We start from the raw sequence: 23224 nt of genomic DNA, 5'->3' as shown, positions 1-23224 counted from the left end.
AAGATGTTATAGGACTGTTCCCAGATTGCTCAGGCTTTCATATTTTTGTTTCTTTTGTCCAATACTATTTTATGTGCTAGTAGATGTTTAATAGCAGATTTCTTGATTTCCTTCCAAGAAATACTTACAGGCTCTAACCATTTGCGAGCTATATATAGCTTCATTAATAAGAAAATTGTTATAAGTGAGTTAGCTTGTTTTCCTGAGATGTTGGCTGGGAGGATGTGTTTGTTTGTCTTTTCCCAGTTAGGGGTCACCACAGCAGAACTCTCGTCTGCTAATGACTGGCAGTAGATTTTTATGGTGCCGAGTTGCCAGCCTGATGCCCAACCTTCAGCAAAGGCACGCCCATTTACGCATGTCTTTCTGAGGCCACTCGACCGCGGGGAGGACATGCAGACTCTGCACAGAATGCACTCTAGCCGAGAATCGAATAGGAGAACCTCTTGCTGTGAGGCAACAATGCTACCGCTGTACCACCATGGCTTTCTATGTGTAAAACAGTAAATTCTCATGTTGGTGTTGATGCTTGGTACCCCATTTTTTGCAGTTGTAACTTAAGTGAATTCCAAAGCTTGAAAACACATTTACAACTCCAGAATATATGTATTAGGTCTGCAATCTGGTCTTTACAGTGTGGACAGTATGGGGACTTAGTTGCACTGAATTTGTGAGGAATTGCTGGGGTGAAATAAGCATTATTATTAATCATAAGTTGCGTGTAAGAGAGTTTTTTAAGTGGAATAGTTTTCAATGTTAAGTTGATTGCCTTTTCTATTTGCTGGTCATCCATATCAGGTTTTAATTTTCTCCAGTAATTAGAGAAGAGAAGGTCTTTCTGGAATTTGATTTCCCCTATCATTTTGTATGAGTTCGTTATTGCTTTCCTTGACATTAACATAGTCTTCCAAAGTAGGGTACAGTTTTCAATGTCATTTTCGAGTATGGTGAGGTTTTGGAGGTAACTGGAACACACCTCTTTGATTTGTCTTAAAATTATTATATATACTTTAGGTAAGTTTAGATTACATCTTAATTCATGAATTGTGCTATTGAGGAATGGGTAGATATCTTGGATTCTCTTATGTTTTAACCGAGGGAAGGAGTCTAGGTTTAGCATCTTGTTATTTATTTTTAAGTTAGGATTTTTATGGAGGGGTTGTAGTATTAACATAGCTTGTCCAAGGTTTAAGGAGTGAAAAAGTTTTTGCGTTATATTTATAAAATGGTTTAGTGGCTCTATTATGTTATAGGCTTGTAAATATTTTTTATTTAAGAAGGGAAGCGCTTTGGGATTGATGTCTAGTATTTTTATGTACCTATAGTATATTGTTACCAGGTCAGTGAACCAGTCTTTGCCAAGGGGTCATACTCTGCTATTCTCAGTATTCTATTAGTGTTGATAATAGAGTAGTAGGTTTTGAAATCTGGCAAGTTCAGGCCCCCTTTGTTCTTGGGAAGTGTTCATTTTTTGATAGGAGATTCTGGTCTTTTTAGGTTCCCATACAAATTTTGCTAGAAAGGTGTGAATTTGTTTGAGCAATTTATTATGTATAGTTATCTGAGATGTCATAAACAGATATATTAATCTAGGTAGTATGTTCATTTTAATTATTGATACTTTAGGCAAAAACGGTAGCTTAAGGTTATTCCATCTTGTACAATCTTGTGTTATGTTTTGCCATTTAAGAGTTACGTTATGTTGGTAGAATTCCTTGTTATTCTGAAAGAAAGTAATCCCCAGGTATTTGGTTTCTTCTTTTATTTTTATTTTGTCTAAGAGAGGTATTAGGGAGATGAGTCTAGGTGGCCTTAAGGGGAATATATTAGTTTTATTAAGGTTTAATTTGTAGTTAGACATGTATGAGAATTGTTCAATTGTGTTTATTATTTTGGTCATGTCTGAACTTGGTGTAGTAAATTATATGTTTAAATCGTCTGCAAATGCTGAGAGATAAACTTTGAAGTTATGTATTGAGGGGGGGTTATGATATGTATTTTGTTTAATATATAGAAATAGGGGTTCTAGGTAAAGGTTGAAAAGAAAGGGTGATAGTGGGCAGCCTTGTCTTGTTCCATTTTTTATCAAAATTCTGTTTGACCATGTTTTTTTTATATATAGAGAATTTGAATGATCTGTATAAAATTTTTAGGTATGTCAAAGAGAGGGAACGTTTGCAGCAAGAATTCAAGATTGACGCTATCAAAAGCCTTGTGGGCATCTACTACCATTGTGAAGATGCAGTTGTAGGCGCTGTTCTCCAGTGACAATAAAGGTTTTCCTCTTAAAAAACGTGGAAACTCAATTTCAATAAATTCAAGGTCCAAGTCCAGCAGACCACTAGGTAAAACGTTTCAAGACACCAATTTATTTGACAAAAAAAACAGATTAAGCGCTTTCATCTCCCATGTGGAGACTTCATCAGAATCTGTTACACATACAAATCTTCAGTTTAAATACATCTAAGTAAAACACACTTAATTAATCTTGACTTCTAATAGGCTAGCCATTAATTGACACTAATTAACATTGAGGTAATGCTGAACCAAACCTTTGGTAATTTACACTTGAATGTTAATACAAAGTTGTAGAGGTTCATAGGAATTTATGATCTTAACATTTCATAATTTTGTTTCCAACTTATATAAATGTTGTAAAAATTAAATACAAGTAAAATCATCAAAGAAATTGTGACAGGAAATGCTCATTTCTTATTAATACATTAGTCTGGTGTATAAATACCAATAAATATATAAAAATATAAAAAATATATATAAAATGTATGTAAAATATATATATATAAAAATATTGTATGTTAAAACCACATTTATTCTTGTACCTTAAATAGTGTTAACAACTATATTTTAAGCTACACCCTTAATAAAAATAAAATATATTGTATGTACATGCTCCATAAGGACTGAATCTGAATATTTTATTTATTTATTTATTTGTTTACATAAGTTACAACAGTTAACCATCTATCGATGTCTCTCTGGGTCATCAGCGAGAATCTTAAGGGCTGGGTTGATGGATATGTGGTCATTCAATCCATAATTTCCACATGCGTCCAACCTTTACTGCCAAACCATCTCCCTAAATTCCAGTTTGGTTTCCCAATCCCCCCCTCTCTCTTGCTTCACCATCTCTTCCAATATCCAAAATTTTCTTATCTAAAATAGGTGGCGCCCAGTACAGGGATGGTATTGTTTTTTTGACAATTGATATGAGAGATTTATTTTCGGTCATTCCACACCAAATTGGGTTGGAATGGTTTGAAAATATGATAGTGGAGATGAAAATTCTTACAGCTGATGATTTTAAGCTACTTATGGAAAATATGGAACTTGTTTTGAAGTATAACTACATTTATTTTCAAGGAGATTTATACCACCAAACAGATGGGGTTGCCATGGGATCTGCCTGTGCCCCCATTTATGCAAACATTATAATGTTATTCTGGGAAAAACATTTTGTCTTTAGTTCTACTTTTTACAAACATATTGTAGGCTATTATAGATTCTTGGATGATATATTTATTTTGTGGGACGGACCAAGATGAAATTAATAAATTTATTACACACATCAATCAGAGTACGGAATTTCTCGAGTTTACTTACAATTCAGACTCAGAAGAAATACATTATTTGGATGTTAAATTGACAAAAGATAGAATAAATAAAAAATTCAAATCTAGAATTTTTCGGAAGGAATGTTACTCAATTCTTTTTACATTTTAAGAGTGACCATCCCTACCACTCAAAGATGAATATAATAAAAGGACGAATGATTAGAGTAGCTAGAATGACTTCTGACAAAACAGAACTGATGGAAGAAATGGAAATACTACACAATATGTTCAAGGAAAGGGGATATCCTGACCACATGTTTGAATCAAACAAAAAAGTTGTAACAGATAGATTGGATACATTATGCAAACCCCTACTAACAAACATAGGTACTATTGGGGTAGAAAATACGTTTAGCACCAGAAAAGATGAGGAAGAGAAACTTCCTTTTTTGGTTTTGACACACTTTAATGGTGTCAGATGGATTAAAAAATGCATCAACGATGCATGGGGAATGTTTAGTAAAATGTCTAATAAGACAGATGTTTTTCAATTACCACTTAGATATGCTTTTAGGAAGAACAGAAATTTGAAAAATATACTTGAGAAAAAGAAAAACATTCCAAGTGGAGCAAGTAGTAAATATGGTACTTTTAGATGTGGTAGGTGTGCACAATGTGTTTTTATGGCAGATACTAAAGAATTGGAACTACCAAATATAAATTTGAAATTGATAGGTAGTAAATACTACAGTTGTTACGCAAAAGGGGTGGTATATTTGTGTTACTGTAAGAAATGTCTGAAATACTACATAGGGAAAACTGAACGTAATTTAAGGGCACGTATATATGAACACAATAGAGATATTATCAAAATGAACGACAACAACGCCTTATTTAGACATACCCGGATATGTAGAGATGCAGATTTTAAATTTTGGATATTGGAAGAGGTGGTGAAGCAAGAGAGAGAATTGGGAAACCAAACTGGAATTTAGGGAGATGGTTTGGCAGTTAAGGTTGGACGCATGTGGAAATTATGGATTGAATGACCACATATCATCAACCCAGCCCTTAAGATTCTCGCTGATGACCCAGAGAGACATCGATAGATGGTTAACTGTTGTAACTTATGTAAACAAATAAATAAATAAATAAAATATTCAGATTCAGTCCTTATGGAGCATGTACATATAATATATTTTATTTTTATTAAGGGTGTAGCTTAAAATATAGTTGTTAACACTATTTAAGGTACAAGAATAAATGTGGTTTTAACATACAATATTTTTATACTATATATATATATTTTACATACATTTTATATATATTTTTTATATTTTTATATATTTATTGGTATTTATACACCAAACTAATGTATTAATAAGAAATGAGTATTTCCTGTCACAATTTCTTTGATGATTTTACTTGTATTTAATTTTTACAACATTTATATAAGTTGGAAACAAAATTATGAAATGTTAAGATCATGAATTCCTATGAACCTCTACAACTTTGTATTAACATTCAAGTGTAAATTACCAAAGGTTTGGTTCAGCATTACCTCAGTGTTAATTAGTGTCAATTAATGGCCAGCCTATTAGAAGTCAAGATTAATTAAGTGTGTTTTACTTAGATGTATTTAAACTGAAGATTTGTATGTGTAACAGATTCTGATGAAGTCTCCACATGGGAGATGAAAGCGCTTAATCTGTTTTTTTTGTCAAATAAATTGGTGTCTTGAAACGTTTTACCTAGTGGTCTGTTGGACTTGGACCTTGAATTTATAGAAATTGAGTCCACGTTTTAGTAAGAGGAAAACCTTTATTGTTACTGGAGAACAGCACCTACAACTGCATTTTTTCTGTTTGGAAGTTGTGTGCTTTTCGGTTACCATTGTGAAGATGTTGGTATTTCTCTGATTTGCAAAGGATATTAACGCTGCTAATGTTAGCGTGTTGTCACTGGTCTGTCTACGTGGTGCAAACCCAGATTGTTCTGGAGAAATGATTTTCTCTAAAAAGTACATTTATTCCAATGCACTTAAACTTGCATAGCCACGTAAGTCAGTTTTGCGTGGGCCCTGTCATTACAGTAAAACTTAGAATTTTATTTTCCCATTTCTGTGTAAAGAATTATGTCGCACTGCACATCAGATTTCTTTCTTACTGTCATTCAAAATAATTATGACTTCAAAAACTGTCTTCATTGTGCACTGATGAGGATTTACTGGCAGCAGTTAGTGTATGTGGCAGGATGATTATTTCAATGTGTAATTTCTGTATGTTGTACTGGACCTGAATGTTTGCTCATTGCTACTGTGATTTCTTATATAACTGTAAGCATGTGGAATGGTAATGCATATGTCATTGCTTTTTACCCCACTGTTCAGTTATGTACTTAAGAGAGTCCCTCCTCCCCACAATTCAGTTGCATTTAAACAAACATTTAAATGATTGCAGTTTCAGAGTATGGTGAAAGTTAATACCTTGAAATGGAATAACTTCACATATATGCATCCCCACCCCCTTATTTCAAGTACACAAACATATTTATCAATGAATGTAATTTATAGCTCCAGATCAAATGAGTCATACACATCTCCATTGATAGACCTGGTGATGGTGCATGTGAACTGGAGGATGGGCTACTGTGATAACGTAAGGTGAGACAGTGTAATGGCGTGATCTAGAGGAGGAGGGCGATCCTGCTGTCAATAACATGACACTGCTGTGTGACTCTGACCTTGATCCAAAACTTGAGGTTCTCCTAGGTGTATTTGACTGTTGATATGGTCTGTGAGAAATGTGTTGTGATTCCTAACTGTGAGTGCTGACATTACTGTCTCGAAAACCAGTGTTAGTATTGTATGATGTTCCCCCCATGTGTCTGGACAGTACTCCATTCCCCTCCCCTTGTAAAACTGAGTCCATCTTGACTCTGGTATGTCCAAACCAGTGTATAAACGGAGGCTCCAACTGATGCCTGAAGTGCCACCATACTGTGCATCAGTGACACCATGGCATTATCCCAGCTTTCTGTCGGTTCATCATAGTGTTGGAAATCTTCATGCACACCCTGTAGGACTTTATCCATTTCTAGCTGACTCTCTTCTGCACTGGTTTGAGACTAACTATGTGGAGGCATATTTCTTGTTGTGCAGCCAATGCTTTACATGTTTCCTGAGGTAGTTCAAAATAATTTCTGCATCTGGCATCCCTTTGTAATGTTGTCACTATGGGCAATGTGGCCTTTCTTCATCCTCAGGCTGTTCTTCTGTGAGTGGAACCGCTGATGTAGACACGCATGTCTGTTCCTGGTGTACATGCATGAGTGGAATGTCAGCTTGTGTTTGACTTTGAGATTCAGTGTCACTTTCGGTAGAGTTACTAACATGGTGTGAGTTGAGAGATTCTGAATTAAACCTCAGGTTGTCTCATAAATTAAACTACATCATCATCATCACCATCATCATCATCATTAGCAAAACACATTCTACTGCAGACTTCATCCATATTTATAGGAACAGTTGAAGTGTTTCTTTCTGATTTAAAAAGAAAACGATGAGTGCACCATGGACTGCCAGATTAAGTTCCAATAAATATTCAACGAAGGCTTCCTAATAGAACCAATAGTTCACATTTATTGTTGAAAACAAACAAACAAACACAAGAACTGCAGTAAAATGAGCGCTTTCGCATTGCACATCAACGCTTCATCAGACATAAATGCAGTAAAAACCACCCCACCCTAAATACTAAAAACTTCATGACATCACAGCATTCATTAAGACAATCAGCCAAACAATACAAGGCATTAAAACACAACATAAATTAAAATTAAAAACGAAAATTAATGCTTGAGAGATCTAGATGTTAAAAAAGGCTTAATGGAGAACCTATCATTAAGCCCAAACCTGTGGGCTTGTAATTTCATTATCCATTTGCCTTCTCTTTCCTCTGTTCTGTTTCTAAAATTACCCAGCCTATTGTCTTTAATGACCAACTCTAAGACTTGAAACTTAAAATTATGTGTGCTGCCTAACTCCACTATATGTTTCGCCAGGGCATTCATGGTGTTACCTTTTGTGATAGCATAAATATGCTCTCTAACACGCTCTCGTAGCGACCTAGTCATCATGCCCACATAAAATGTCTGGCACAATTGACACTCAGCTACATATATTAAATTCACAGATCTACAAGTGGCATAATGTTTAAACAAATATCTCTTATTAGTAACCGGATGTGTAAAGCTGTCAGAATTGGAAATATATTTGCACTGATTACAAGTGTGGCAGGCAAAGGTGCCTGTTTTGTGAGTCAATTGTGTATTGGGATGGCTCCTGTCATAACATAATAACCTATTGAGTGAGGACATATTCCTATAAGCCACTCTAGGTCTTGCATCAACTAACGATCTAATTCTGTCATCAATCATTAAGATGCCCCAATGTTTATTAAGGACATCCAAGATGTAGTTATTCCTGTTAGTATATGGAATAACAATCCTATTAACATTGCCACTATTTCTGCATTTGAATTGTTGTGGATAACCACTTGATCTATTGATCAAAGGAGCTCCCTCTTGTGATCTACGACGATCACCCATAGAAATAGCATCATATACATGCTTTTTCTCATAGCCCCTAGATAAAAAGTTCTTAGCTAAGTTCTCTTTATATTTGTGATATGCTGCTGGTTGTGATGTTAACTTAGAGACTCTGACCGTTTGATTAGTAACAATGTTCCTATGTATATGCTTAGGATGCATACTTTCCCGATGTAATAAATTGTTTCTCCAACAGGCCTTCCTGTAGAGTTCAGTATCAAAGCCATAAGGGCCCTTGATGACCTTGACATCAAGAAAATCAATGTTATCAAGGGAGTGTGTACATTCAAAGCTAAGAAAGTCAGTAGTATTATTGAGATATGACACAAAGGCCAAAAGCTGTTCAACAGTTCCTCTCCACAGGAGAAACACATCATCTACAAACCTGTTGTAAAATTTTAAATGATCAATGTATTCACAGTCTTTGTTCAGGACAAACAAACTCTCCCAGTGTGCCAACACCAAGTTGGCATATAAGTTGGCACACGGGGTTCCCATTGCCACACCTTTGGTTTGTAAAAAATATTTATCTTTGTAACAAAGGACATTGTTGTCTAGGACGATCTCCAGAAGTGACATGTATCTATGAATCATGCGATCAGTTAATTTATTGTTCACTAACATAACTCTGACAAAATCCATACCCGTTATATTGGGAATAGATGTGAAAAGAGACTTCACGTCTAAAGTGACTAACAAGTCATCCCTATTAAAGGAAGATGAACGGCTAAATGTTGCCAAATTGTCAAGAAAGTTAGTGGTATCTTTTAGAACATGTTGTACCTCAGCAAGAACAGGTTTTAATACCTTATCAAGATAGATAGATGATGGTTCAGTCAACCAGCCACGACTAGATACTATGGGTCGCATGGGTGGATCCAATTCATTTTTATGAATTTTAGGTAAACCCCTGAACGAGGGAACCAGGGGGTTGTCAATCACAAAATAGGTATATAAATCCCTGTCAATGATGTCTGTCAACATCAAATCATATAGGCTGGCATGCACACCTTTAATCAAGTCATTAAGATTGTAATTAGATATTGGTAAGTATGTTTCATCATCAGAAAGCATAGTCTCCATTTTGCTGGAGTAATGGGAGCTGTCCATCTCTCTAGATCTCTCAAGCATTAATTTTCGTTTTTAATTTTAATTTATGTTGTGTTTTAATGCCTTGTATTGTTTGGCTGATTGTCTTAATGAATGCTGTGATGTCATGAAGTTTTTAGTATTTAGGGTGGGGTGGTTTTTACTGCATTTATGTCTGATGAAGCGTTGATGTGCAACGCAAAAGCGCTCATTTTACTGCAGTTCTTGTGTTTGTTTGTTTGTTTTCAACAATAAATGTGAACTATTGGTTCTATTAGGAAGCCTTCGTTGAATTTTTATTGGAACTTAATCTGGCAGTCCATGGTGCACTCATCGTTTTCTTTTTAATTCATTGGACTTTTGATGAGAGTGCTTTATCTGGCGGTATTGGTTTTTCTTGCCGTGTTTCTTTCTGATGCTTAGTCTGTAAAAAAATTAATTCGAACACATTAATAACAACGCAACAGCATATGGTATAGCATGCATACAAGGGGGGGCACCTACCATGAAGTCTGCCTTCATTTTCATGAGTTGCTGACGTACAAAGCTGACCTAATAATAAAGAATTGTGACATGTTTAGTTACAGCACTGTTTGTCACCATTACATTTTAAACATTTAAAATGTGTATATTTTAAACCAACCTTCAAGAGCCGATGAATGCAAATGCTTCTACAGACTTTGGTTTGATGGAACAGTGTCCACGCCACTTCTGATTATTCCAGTTGTACAACCTTCTGTATCATAATCATCCCCACGGATGGTCAGAAAGTATTCATCACCTGGTTTTAACTCAATAAGATTCTGACTCCCCCTAACCCACCTGTAGTGGTCCTGGAAATTGCATTCTGCCTGGCCTTATTTCTAACATGTGCTACCACCAGTGATACCACAGTTTCTACTATTTTATTGCTTTGATATACCTTTTTTTATCCTACAATGAAAGATGACTGCACTAATCAAGAAACCATGAGTAAACCTCATGCAGACATGTATGTATTTCTATAGATATATAAAAACCTTCAAAATGTCAACCAGAAAACGTCAAAACAGTAGACATTGAAATGCAATTACACACGCGCCAAGCAACAACCTTAGCTTATGCAAAATGAATTCTAAAAAAAATAAAAATAAAAACATTATTCCTTCCAGGGGACAAACCCTCCCTGCAACCCCACACACCTCCAGTTAATTTTATATACTAATGTCAAGATTGCACAATATTGGGGAAAAGGGCATATTGCTCAACACCAAGAACTGTGTGATCTTACACAGATGATGACCACTTGCGTAGCTGGACAAATTTTGTAGAATAAACAGATGTTGATCAAAGTGACATTCACTCAACTTCAGTGTATATATATATATATATATATATATATATATATATATATATATATATAATAATAATTGACAGACCCAAATGTCAAATATAAAACATCAAGAACGCAAACATTGGCATGACAGTACGCATGCACTGATCAATAACATCGGCACAAGAAAAATTCAAATACAAAAAAAGAAAGAAATAAAAACATCATTTGTTTGCATGGCAGCAAGCCTCTCTGAATCACCTCATGCTCCTCTGCTCATGGCTGCTAATTATATATACAAAATGGATTGCACAATATCAAGGAAAGGGCATAATCACCAACCTCGAGAACTGTGTGATCTCACATACCTGCTAACCATCTGAATAGTCAACTACACTGTGTCAGTTAAACAGATGTCAACTAAAAGTAGATATAACCAAATTTATATCTGTTAAATATATAAATATAAAAATATATTTATATATATATATATATATATATATATATATATATATATATATATATAGGTATATATTTATATAAAAATCACACTGAAAGCAATAATATGTAAAAACAGGTTTATTTTTTTTATTTAACAGATGAAACAAGAAAGTAATTCACTTGGCTTTGAATAGTTATTCTTTACATGGTATATATACAATTTATTGCATTTTATGTGTAAAGTTCACAGTCTGTAAAGGAAACTCCAACACTTATACTATGCACAGGCTCGGTCCCATACAATCATTTTAGTACCTAGAGTGTATAAAATTCAATTCCCTGCTCCAGGTCTTGGCCAGGCCTTCCTTCTAGCTTCATAAAACTTTTCTGCTGAGCTTTCGTCAGGACAACTTGGTGGCTTCATCAGTGTCATTGGTGGTTAGTAAGTTGGTAATGTAGCTAATACACTTCAGCAGCATAAGTGATTAGGCTCTTTGGTAGAGTGGCCTAATGGTTAAGGTGTTTGCCTTACACATAGGTCTCAACCTCTTAAGAGGCCAATGTGGAACACAGACCCTAACAATGTGTGACAAATGGTCAAAATGTGGAACACCCTATTTTCGCACTGCGAGAAACGTGCCTTCGCCATGGAGCATGGTAGAACTGTAAAATTCAATAACACACACTTCTCAGATCCAAAAACCTTTATTTGATGATCTGCAATACCATAACCACACCATAAGTAAATGAAACAGCACTTTACAAAAATAAAAATCACATTTACTACATTTTCTAAAGACATATTGTAATTCACACAAAGTTTAGACCAAGTTAAACAGCATCCTATCATACGTCAGATGTAGACTTATTGTATGCTGCTGTGGCTTTCTTGGCAGCCTCTAAAACATGTTTTGGCAGCTTAATATCACAGACATCCAGTTCTTCATTAATTTTGACTGCCAACAAAGAGTTCAGTGTTTTTACACTCAGAGACTGACGCATTTCAGTTTTCACTTTCCACACCATACTAAATGCTCTTTCTGCTTGTGCATTACAGTGTGGCAAGCAAAGTAGGCTAACCATCAGCTGCTTAAAGAGTGGCAGTTTCCCTTCAGTGCAAAGGTCCCTCAGAAGGTGTGCCCAGTACTGTGACACACATGAATGGGGCCCGTCTACTGGGCCTGTCAGATTCCCCGTGTCCTTGATCTGATATTGGGTGAACTTATCGATTAGTTGTTCAGCCTCAACATCATTTTCACATACACCCAGACGGAAGCCAACATCTCTGACAAGCCCTGAAGAAATGTCCAATTTTTTGGCTGGATTATTAAGTAATGCAGCATCTTTCAGTAAGTGATCCTGCGTGGGAAACTTTTTCAGCATTTCCTGCAACACTGCAGCATAAAAAGCTGCAACGTTTTTGTAAAAGTTAAATTCAATAACTGTGCCGGCAATATCCTCCTCATGGCTGTTCATGTACTGCTTGACTTCATAGCCAATCCGCAGTTCACCATTTGGTAGAACACAGCTACTGTCAGTCAACACTGACACATCACTGTGTTTGATTAGTCTGACAGCAGCTGCAGGTCTGAGGACTCTGCCAATGTACTGCTGCAGGAGTTTATGCACAGTGGCATGCAGTGTCAGTAGCTGACTTTCTCTGCTCTGAAGCTGTATGTTGAACTCCAGTAAGGGTTCCAGTGCATACTTAAGGAACATAAAAATCATATGCACTTCATGACTCTGCAGGTTTTTAGAAATTAAGTCAATCTTAGCAGACCTTGGCTCTGCAGACAGAAAATATGAATTTAGATCTGGCCACATGTCCAGGGCTCTGTTAATAACCTTACCAAGACTGAGCCATCTAGTAGGTGCATGTCTAATGATCGTGAGGGGGTCAGTATCTGTGAAAAAAGCAAATTCCTGCAGTTTTTGTTGTCTTTGTGCACTAGAACTGAAATGGCAGTACACATCTGATATAAGTTCTTCAACTGGTGAATGTAGTGCTTTTACAGCAGTCTTACTGCAGAGATCTGCCAAGTGGCAGAGACACCCCATGTTTATAATTGTGGACTTCACCTCCTTTAAACGAGAAGGCATAGAATTGTGTTTTCCAATCATTGAGGCAGCATTGTCTGAAGAAAAGCCCACAATGTTGGAAACTGGAATGTTAAATTTTGTCAGAGTGGACATTAAAGCATCAAACATTGCTTGTCCAGTTCCTGACACACATTCTGGCATATGAAGGAACCTTATCATATTTTTGCTTGCCTTTTCATCAAGGTAACCAACAAGGATGACTAATAGTTTGTCATCTCCCATGTCTGTGCTTTGGTCCATATACACACAGAATGGTGATTTCTGGCAGGCTGCTGCAGCATCACTCTGGTAATGAGGCCCCAGAACATCCCGTGCAATGCATGATGCCTTTGTCGCTCCACATGTCATTTTACGGAGAACATCTTGATCCTCTCCACACTTCTTCATAAATTTCAGGATGTGTTCTCCTGCTGCAAATGATAAGTTGTGTTGAGCAAGGAGAGACACAAAACCAACCTCTGCCTCAACCACCTTTGTACTTGTTAAACTCTGAGGTCCAAAGAAATCCACCATAGATCTTCCAGCTGCATGCTTGCAATTCTGCCTGTGTTTCTCACTGTTGGCATGTCTTTGCAGATCATGTCGGCCCCCGTGATGGATTGTGAAATCCGTGTTACAAGTCTTGCAGAAAGCAAATTTCACTCCATGCCTACTCATAGAAAGCCAGTCAAAGGCACTTGCCCAACTTGGCTGAAAAATTGTGTATCTTCTCTTCTTTGGGGTGTGATCTATATCTACATCCCTGTCCTCACTGTAATCTGGGTAGTCTGTACCTAGCAGGTTTGTAAAACAGTGGTGTTAAACAATGAAACAAATGGGGCTACAGTATAGAAAGGAAAATTAGAAAATGTCCTCAATAGCAAAGATACAAGACAATAGTGCCATAACCTACCCATATCACTGGACGTTTCCTGACTTTGCACCCTCTTCTCTTGCTCATCTCTGCTCCTTTTGTTTACTATAAAAGCCTGCATGCTTCACTTCCTTGCTTCGATGACACTTTCAATCCTCTGGTGCTCACTTGCCCACCTAACCAGTGTTGCAGAAGGGAAGAGTGACTTTCATGACATTCAGTACTCAAAGCACCCTTGATTATCTCAAAATCCATGCCAAGGATAAACACATCCAGCATAACAAAGGCACTTGCAACACACATAATGACAATACTACTTGCATTTTACATTCACCACTTTCTACCCCTGTCCTACCTGGGGGCCTGGCAAAGATGCCTAAAAAGGTACTTACAACCAGGGCCCTCTGCACTTTTACAAGAATGTGCCATTTAAGACAAAGAATTCAAGATCAAGTTACACAAAGTTCTACCAAAAACAAAACTGGATACGTTAAAGCATCCCATTACTATAACTCACTTTTGACATCCATCTGGCCATACTTCTCAACCTCTTAGTGCAAGAAAACTGGACAAAGCCCAACATAAGAGGGACAAGCAGCACAGAGACTTTAAATATTGCTCTTATAACCTTAGAAATATTGCTCTTATGAGCTTAGAAATATTGCTAGAATATTGCTCTTATAACCTTAGAAATATTGCTTAACAGGACCTGTCTTGGCATACAGTATCTCCAAAAAAATAAAACAGTTCTCAAAATAGAGACGTACTAGGGGACAAGCAGCAGACAAGAATATTGCTCTTAAAACCTTAGAAATATTGATCTTATAAACCTAGAAAGTTGCTAGAACAGGACCTGTCTTGGCATACAGTTGCTCAAAATAAAGATGTACTAGGGGGACAAGCAGCAGAAACATACAAACACTTTAAAAACTGCTCTTATAAACCTAGAAAGTTGCTAGAACAGGACCTGTCTTGGCATACAGTTTCTCAAAATAAAAGGCAATTACTTTCAGAGACATACTAGGGGGACAAGCAGCAGAAACATACAACCACTTTAAAAACTGCTCTTATAAACCTAGAAAGTTGCTAGAACAAGGACCTATCTTGGCATACAGTTCCCCCCCCCAAAAAAAAAAAAATAGACATACTAGGGGGACAAGCAGTAGAAACAGACACTTTAAATATTGCTGTTTTAAACTTAGAAAGATGCTAGAATAACAGAATCTGTTTAGGCATACAAAATTACTATCACTTCAGAGACATACTAGGGACACAAAACACTGAGACTAAATATTAATACTTACACACTTAGAAAGTTGCTAAAATAACAGGATCGGTACTAGCATACCACTTCTAAAGGGAAATATTTTCAAGTTCAACCATTACAGCTAAAAGCCTAAAACACTTACCTCTGCTCTGACTATACACACCACGGTACCACTTCAGCAATACAAGGCAGCACTGTCACAAATAATCCAATATAACCACCATGGCACAAAGTTTATATTCCAACTCAGTTATAGAGCAGCGTAGCAGAAAGAAAATCCTCAGCAAACACACTCCTCTTACTGACCGAGTCACCTCTCTGTCCTAGCAGGCTAACTTCCACTTCCGAGTCCGACTCCCACGATGTCTTCATCTGCAGCAAGCCGCTCCTTCCTTCCTTCTTCCAGCCAAACTTTTTATGTAGTCAGCAGTCGGTCGAAGTAAAATCTCTGATTCCTGGAAGCCTTTTTCAAGCCATTATTTTGGTGCGGAAAGGCATCAAGGAACACGATTGGCTTGTATTTTGGAGCTCTCATTGGCTCCTGACCTCCTCAGACTATCTAATTGATTGGCTTGTAGACCAAGTTCATGATTGGTCATAAATGCGGTCAATCAAAAACTGCAGAGCACAGCCAACGCAGAAGGGTAGCAGAGCTATGCATTGGTTTGTATACCGCAATGCCAATTGGCAGTAATTGTGGTATACAAACCAATCAGAAGCTTTGTAGCAGAGCCATAGCTGTTCAATGCGGAACAGCGGAACAGTGGCTTCACTCTTCATTAAATGTGGAGCCTTACGCATAATCCAGAGCACTTGGATGCTCTGGCCTTACAAACACAAGGTACAGGGTTCATGTCTCACAAGGGATAATTGGCTAGGCTTAAAATGACTCACAAGGGCAGTTAGCCTAGTACTATTCTATGAATTTCATAAATCATTGAGATCTACTCCAGTTGTTTCGCAGCATCCAGAACTATTTTTCATGGATGTATGAGTGACTTCTGTCACAAACTAAACAACTTTCATGGACTCCAAGACCAAAATGGCTACCCAGAATATTTTTCATTTTTCAGAAAGGACAATGTTTGTATTATTTGTATCTGTAAAAGTCATTACCACAAACACAGAGAACATTGCCATGAGTGTCTGAAAGAAGAGATAATGGCAGCAATCCATTATCATATTATGAGTCATACAATAGACAGAGGCACACCTTCCCCTATGTACTTGGGAGGATATGATCAACCGACCACACTGCTTCTTCAGGGATTGCCTACATCTGTCTTCTCTAGGACTTCAGATATTGGCAAAGACATTGTCCAATCACATAGTGCCTTTTTTAAGCAATGCTAACCTGATAAACCTACCAACATATCAAAACAAGTAAAGAAAAATACGAAGGTGTTACTGATCAAAGCAAAAGCCTAAACAAGAATCTCCACTCCCTACAAGCCCTTCTCATCCTAGAGAATGATAACATTTGTGTCGTGATTGAGACATCATTTAAAACATTGCAGAATACTCTGGCAGTGCAGGACTATAAAGCCTCCCACACATTCAGACCAGCTACTGTGCAGGAGGGGAGAAAAGGAGGTGGTATCTCAGTCTTCACCCAGAAAAGACTCACATTAAAACTGGCAAGCAACATGATACAGTAAAGCTTCTTCATGTCCAAATAATCGTCATCAAGGTGCTTTACCATATATTATCTATCCATGGTACTCACTCTACAACCCAACAAAGTCAGAATGCCTATCTACAGGCTCTAGAATCAACCAGTTTCTAGGTGATATAAACTATCCAGCTATACTGCAGCTAGTGCTCAAGCACAGAAATTTCTGGAATTAGTCAGAGTACTCACTAGGAAGAACAACATCTTGGATTGTGTCCTTACTAATGTGGTGGCATCTTGCACCATCCCTTGTTAATCTTCGCCACTTCTTAAGTCTGACCATAAAGCCATTTCCTTTGAAATAAAATTGAAACCATGGATCCATTCTACCCAATGTACCTTTAGAAATTTCTCTAAGATAAACTATCTATTCTTCAGTGATACATTGGCAAGCTTCTAATCCCGACCAAACCCAGTTAACTCACTGAATACATGGAAACACACAACCACACTATACCAGCATGTAAACAGCATAGATGCAGCTCTCCCCTGAAGTAATACGTACCGACCAGACCCCAGAAACAAACCCAGTTGGTGGAACCATAACATCAACAAGATTTACAATAAAGGAAAAGAATTTTGAACAAAATCAATAATTGTAATAACTAGGGAAATAGAGCCCTCATCACTGAAATAAACAAACAACTCAAAGGCTTAATAAAATCCACCAAAGTTGAGTTTGAGGCTAAAATAGCTACCCAAGCCAAAGATAATCACAAGGGCTTTTTTTTGTTGTGTTCATAATCTCAAAAGCACAAATCAGCAATGCACTGAGCTGATTGTGAATGATGTTACCTACACTGAAGCTGAATATATAGCCGACCCACTGGTCGATAAATTCAGCTCTAACTTTACCCTTCTCTCCCCCTCCAACTGTTCTTCAAGATATACCTGGAATTGGCACTCCTCTAAAACTATCACACAATACCAAGTCCTAAAATCGTTATCACAATCTAAAAATACTGCATTGATGGGTCCTGGCAATTTCCCTGAATCCATTTTAAATAGCATAAAGCACAATTTATCAACCCTCTAACACTGTTCAACCTCAACCCCCATACAGGTTTTGTACCAAGTGAACAGAGATCAGCTACAGTCATTCCCCTGCCTAAGGGAGGACCTTTCTCAAACCCAAGCAATTACAGACCTATAAGTCTAACCAACCTTATATGCAAAGTCATGGAGAAACCTATCACGAAACCAAAAATTAAGGGCATATAGGTAACTTCCAAACACTGGACTCATATTAGTTTGGATTCATTAAGGGCAGATCATGCTTACTTAACCTGGTGAACATTTTTGAAAAGGGCACCAAAGCAATGCATGAAGGTAAAAGAGTAAACACCACATACCTCAACCTGGTCAGCGCTTTTGACCCAATCCTTGACTTAGGCATGGTAGAGAAGCAAAATAAACTGGGAATAAACCCTATGTCCCCCGATGGATTGCCAACAGGCTCACAAGTAGGACACAGGAAATCAAAATAGGGTAAGTTACCTACAAAATGAGACCAGTCACCAGTGGAGTTCCCCAGAGTTCTCTGCTGAGACATCTCTTGTTTGTTATCTACTTTTCTGTAGTAAAAGCCAATATAAAATGGCTCTGGCAGACTATGTCTGCAGATGACTGCAAGCTAGGAGCAGTCATTGAATCTCCAAATGACTTAGCCATCCTTCAGGAAGGTTTGTCCCAAATAAATAATCAGTTCCAAAATCATGGACTTAAACTAAATGCAAAAAAATGCATTATGGTATCCTTGGGAAACCATCTACCTTAGGGAACTACCACATTGACAATACGGTCCAATGAGCTGATCCAGTTGTTTGGGATTTGGGAACTTATATAGACAGTGACCTAACTTTTGACCAACATGTGTCTATTGTTATAAGAAAGCCCTTCTATATTGCACAGCTTATAATCAAAGGGATTGTGTCTAGATCTAGGGATGTCATTGTCCCCCTTTACTTGGCCCTCATTAGACTAGTCATTCAGCGTAATGTCCCCTTTGCCATTTATCTGTCCAGACACATGCAACAACTGGAACACCCACAGAGATACCTTACTAAAAGGATACAAGGCATTAACAATATGTACTACATGGACTGACTCAAAGCCCTGTCACTATACTTGGTATCCAACAGACTGCTAAGAGGTAACCTTTATCTGACATACAAGGCATCCTCTGACCCAATACTGATGAATTTGCTTCACATCAGCAAGTGAAATGGCATCATAAATATTCAGTCTAGGGCTCTAAACATCTTCTGCAACATCAACAGAATGGTTTGGAGGGACAGGCTTATCTTGCAGAGGATACTGCTGCTCTGAAACAGACTCCATATCCACATAAAGCAAAGCTCATCCCAGTCCATATTTAAGTGCAACTAGGATCTATGGATGGGAAACAAAAAATGTACACAAGGACTTCCCCCTGTACCACTAATGGACAGAGGTATCTCCTAAATGTTTTATCCCATGCATGCATCCCCTCAAAGGATCTAGTTCATTTGATTGATAAACCAAAGTGTCACAACCCAGATCTCAGTCAGAATGGTTTATCAAACTAAGTGGTTGACCATATGGTCTTAACAATAGGGGTTTTGTCAATCTGATTCATTGATCAAATGAAAGGAACCCCCTCAATTTATCTGTGGTATGACCTCAGTTATTATCACTAGGGATAATATTTATAGTTATTGATCATGGGATGGGGAAGGCCAATCTACCACCAAATGGGATTGCTTAATTCAAGCTACAAAAGGGAAATTGGCTAGGCTAAAAATGGCATGCAAGAACAGCTAGCCAATTAATTGCCTGTGAAGCTATGAATATTCCTGAATTAGACAACTAGTGAGCATGACTTAATGCCACATCAACAAGGGGATAATAGAAGAGTGGACACTAATGTAGAGAAGGTCTGGCACTGGCACCATGAAAGTTGTCTATCATTACCCTGTACACTGGACAGCAGAAACTGCACACACTGATCCACAGTACTGCATTCCACTGCAGTCAGCAAAATGCTGTGGGTGGTGGTGGTGTGGCTGATGGTGTGAGCACACTGGTAAGAATTTACCAAGGCATATGTGTGACAAAAACTCTATTGCTAATTTTGTTTTAATTTTTCTTTAATTAACCAAAATTAGTAAAGTCATAATTTTATTTTAGACATATGTCTGCATATATATAATTTATTTTTATTTATTTATTTATTTGCAGTTGGTTAACCAAAATAGTCCATTGGGCCAAAATAACCTTTTTTCAATGGAGTCCCAGGGAGAAAAGCTCCAACACAGATTACACAAAGATTACAGAGATTTACATTTCAAACAATTTCTGATTACAAGACATAACAAAATACTGAGGTTACAATCAAAAATACTAAAAAATAAAATTAATTTTTTTTTTTATGGAGAGCATTGTTCAAGTAGGATTAGGAAGTGAGTAGATAGATGCAGAAGGCTTTCAGATTGGTAGGTATTATTAAGAAATTGATTACTATAAACAGAGACCAAGCAGACAAAGCAACAGTTTTTATAATTATACCACTGGAGGCCAAAGTATATACAAAACACAATTTTGCTCACAAAATGAAAAGGTAGCCTATTCAGTTATCCACAGTAAGTCTCAACAGACTATATAATGCATTGTGAGTACCTTAAAAAAGGTTCAACTTCATTACAGGTATCTCCAACATTCAGGTTAAGTCCCATGTAGCCTCTCCTGCAACAGACTGCAAATTCAGCATCATGCCTTTAGTCCCTACCAGGCTTTCCTTTGAGCTCCAAAAAAACAAACAAAAAGTCTTCACCTGAACTTGGCTTGGGCTGAATCCACTATATGCCTCAAGTGGGCTAGCCAATGCCAGGAATTCTAGATTGATAAACTTCTGACTGTGAAACTGCCTTCTTGATTTTCCTTTGTAATGCAACTTCCTTTTTATATATTACTAAGTTAGTAATTAATTTGCCCTTAACTGACTGATACAATCATTTTCCTGACTAAAGGGCTGTGAGCATTTTACAAACAGAAGTCACTTTACACCTTCTTAACTGAACATACTCAGTTTTCTACAGGCATGATGTCACTAATACTCCCTGTCAGCACATACCCACCAGGTTTGGTCTCGCATTCATATATAAGATCTTGACAACCCATAAGCATTACTATTAGCTAGTCCAGGCTTATGACTGATAAAATATTGACTGAGTTTTAGTAGTGCTCAATGGCATAATTTTATACTGCCATCTGTCTTTTTTACTCAACTGTTGTAACTGCAAGATCAGTCACTAGACTGAGCAGTCTAGCTAATAAATGGTATTTCAGAGAGTAAGAAGCCCACCTGTTAAACCCTTGCTCTTTTCAGCATTACTTCATTTTTTGACTGATATAACACACAGGGTGCTCCTCACCTTCAGCACTTTGGGACAGCACCAATTTCCAGTCTTATCTCTGATATATCCCTGTACAAGGAAAATTCATACAAAAAAATCAGTTGGTAATAAAACTGATTCAGAACATAATATTAGTTTCACTTTCTTAGTCTGTCTACCTCAAGAATAATACTTGTTTATTAAAATAAGTAGAAATGCAGTTACATAAAAGACAATTGCATAAACAAAAGAGCATCATACAGTATTATATTGTATATAGACATTAAATTATAACATCCTGAAAGCCCCACCTAATCAGCCATTCCTTCAAAAGAGCACACAATGCAACAATAGAAAAATGAAAAGAAGGAGTGTGCAATTCTTTGCACCTGGCTAACCATAATAAATATAACGTAGAAATTAAAACAAAATCTGCCTTCGTCACAAATGGGGTCCAAGACCTATGCACCTTAATAGAAGATTTTCCTTTTGTGATATGTATGAAAAAGACTGGCAATAGTAAGAAAATGATGTGTGGATTTTATGTAATACAAAAAACAAGTAATCTCCGTGGTATCCCCGAAGTCTCAAAACAACCCATTAAAGTGTAGTGGGTCTAAAAACAAAACAGTGTAAGAAACTTCTCTGTGTGGAAGATTTTCAGTCCATATATTTCTAGTTAATCATTGTATATTAATCAGATCAGACAATAGTAGTAGAGTAGCGAGTAAACTCGTCAAGTCAAAAAGTAATAATAGAAAATATATAATTCTACAGCATTACTAAGTATTCGAAAGTAATCCAAGCAAGGCAGGCAGTCTGTTGCCTGCCTTGCTTGGATTACTTTCGAATACTTAGTAATGCTGTAGAATTATATATTTTCTATTATTACTTTTGACTTGACGAGTTACGCTCACTACTACTACTATTGTCTGATCTGATTAATATACAGTGATTAACTAGAAATATATGGACTGAAAATCTTCCACACAGAGAAGTTTCTTACACTGTTTTGATTTTATGTAATACCCAGCTAGTCCAAGAAAAGCCTTCATCTATCTTTTAGTTGAAGAAATAGATCATTTTTGTGGACTCTTTTTTTTTTTTCAAGTTGTGGTTTTAACACTCGTTTTCCTGTGAAGTATCGCATATATTTGGCTTCTACCATGTCTGTCTTAATCTTTTTAGAATTAACAAGCATGTTTGTCTGCCTAATAGATTGTAAAACAGCTAGCTCTTTTTGAAAGTGATAGTCACAGTTCCCTGAATGGCCAACTGTATCATTTAAGTGCACAGTAACACAGTAAGAGTAGAGCTTTATTACTTTACTATGACTCTTTGAAAGGTGTCTGGCATTCCATGTAGGCCAAATGGTAACACTGTGTTAGAAATGGACATTCAGAGGCTATAAAAGCTGTTTTTAGTAGTAGAGGAAAGCAATATCTGGTAGTATTATTTTGTCATTTTCCTAGGCTGTCAATCAACTCACCAATTCTGAACATGGAATGGCTATCAAACTTTAAAATATGTTCAGTTTCTTAAATTCATTAGAAAGTGTCATACTCCCATCAGGTTTGGAAACTAGAAATATTGAGATGTTCTATTCTCTCTGTTCTTCTATCACTCCTAATTTGAGCATCTTTTTAACATCTTCTCATCATGTTGTTTCTGGGTCTCTGGTACTTTGTAAGGTTTCAGTCTAACCTTAATTCCAGGTGTTGTCTCTACAGTATATTATGTTCTGTTAGTTTAGTTGTCTCAGACATGTTTGAGAATATTCCTTAATTTATTTTAAAAAGTTATCATATTTCATGTTCTTGTACTTTTGACAAAGGATCCTATTGCTGTATTTCAGGTAGTGTTTCTCTGGTCTCTCTTGTATGAACTTTAGCTTACAAGCTAACCACAAAAGTTTGTACTTCTTTTCATGGTTTTAG

Source organism: Protopterus annectens, chromosome 7.part0 (assembly GCF_019279795.1).
Source record: "Protopterus annectens isolate FY-2018-M chromosome 7.part0, PAN1.0, whole genome shotgun sequence".
NCBI lineage: Eukaryota > Metazoa > Chordata > Ceratodontiformes > Protopteridae > Protopterus > Protopterus annectens.
Note: the sequence above shows the minus strand (reverse complement) of the source record.